At 39.3% G+C, this 1,474-nt stretch overlaps 1 protein-coding gene across 3 annotated transcripts in view; it reads left to right on the top strand.

Annotated features, from left to right (window-relative positions):
• UBE2K (ubiquitin-conjugating enzyme E2K) overlaps positions 1–1,474 on the top strand; it is a 109,677-nt gene that overhangs the window by 50,015 nt on the left and 58,188 nt on the right. The gene's annotated exons all lie outside the window — the stretch shown is intronic.

The raw sequence follows: 1,474 nt of genomic DNA, 5'->3' as shown, positions 1-1,474 counted from the left end.
AGGATGGTCTTGATCTCCTGACCTCGTGATCCACCTGTCTCGGCCTCCCAAAGTGCTGGGATTACAGGCTTGAGCCACCGCGCCCGGCCAGTGAATAATTATTTAGCATTTTATTAGCCAGAGATTTGGGCAGTCCCAAAAAGCAGCTTTTCTAATCTCCCTCTCCTCCTTTCCCAAAAACTTTAATCAGATCCTTTAGTATCCTAACATCTTTGGGTTATTTACATACTACTTTTTGGAGGGAAGATTATGGAAAGCTATCGAGATGTTTGAAAGCATTGATGATTAGCAAGATGATTATTCTTGTAAGAAGCCTTAAGAGGAGAAATGTAAGTGTATTCTAAGTTAACACTGGCTTCTTAAATTGGTCAGTGAAAGTTAAATGCCTCCAATTTTCTTTTTAACATTATTTATGCATAATTTAGACAATTTTCTTTTCTTTTCATTTTTTTTTTGAGATGGAGTCTCTTGCTTTTTCACTCAGGCCATGCCATAGTGCAGTGGCTCGATCTCGGCTCACTGCAACCTCCGCCTCCTGGGTTCAAGCGATTCTCCTGCCTCAGCTTGCCGAGTAGCTGGGACTACAGGTGTCCACCACCACACCCAATTAAGTTTTTGTTTTTTTGAGATGTAGTCTCATTCTGTCACCCAGGCTGGAATGCAGTGGCGCGATCTTGGCTCACTGCAAGCTCCGCCTCCCGGGTTCATGCCATTCTGCCTCAGCCTCCTGAGTAGCTGGGACTACAGGCACCCGCCACCACGCCTGGCTAATTTTTTTGTATTTTTAGTAGAGACGGGGTTTCACCATGTTAACCAGGATGGTCTCGATCTCCTGACCTCGTGAGCCACCGTGCCTGGCCATCAAAGTATTTTTACTGTTGCTAAAATGTACATTTTCTCCTCTACCACAAATACCAAGGTTGTTAATGATTTTTTAGGGCATAAGAAGTAGTTTCTTATTGTACATATTTTTAGTTAAATTTAGTTTTTGGATAAAAATATTTTCAGAAAAACGTAAAAAAAAATACTAATTAGAAAGTAAGTTTTTAAATCCTGTGTTTTTATTAAAAGACAGGATTAATTAGGAATGATGTGAACTTTGAAAAATTAGGATTTTAAGTCATGTATTGTTTCTGAACTAAACATTCTGTACTAAAAAATATTTAACATAGTAAAAGAGGAAAAATTGTGTATTTTTTTGGGTTGGAGGAGGAAGCCAAAGACCTTTAAAACAGTAATTCTTACACCATTTCATCCAGTAATCAAGTTTAAGAAAGTCAGTCTTAAAAGCAAAAAACTTCACTTTTGAAATCTTGAATGAGGCTTTGTTTCATAAGAGTAGATATGTTGTGTCAATCAGGTAACAATATGGAATCCTAACCAAAAAAATGAAGATACAGGCCGGGTGCAGTGCCTCAGGTCTATAATCCCAGCACTTTGGGAGGCTGAGGCGGGAGGATCATGAGGTCAGGAG

This window comes from Colobus angolensis, unplaced genomic scaffold (genome assembly GCF_000951035.1).
Source record: "Colobus angolensis palliatus isolate OR3802 unplaced genomic scaffold, Cang.pa_1.0 Scaffold29, whole genome shotgun sequence".
Lineage (NCBI taxonomy): Eukaryota > Metazoa > Chordata > Mammalia > Primates > Cercopithecidae > Colobus > Colobus angolensis.
Note: the sequence above shows the minus strand (reverse complement) of the source record. Positions and strands in the feature narration are given on the sequence as shown.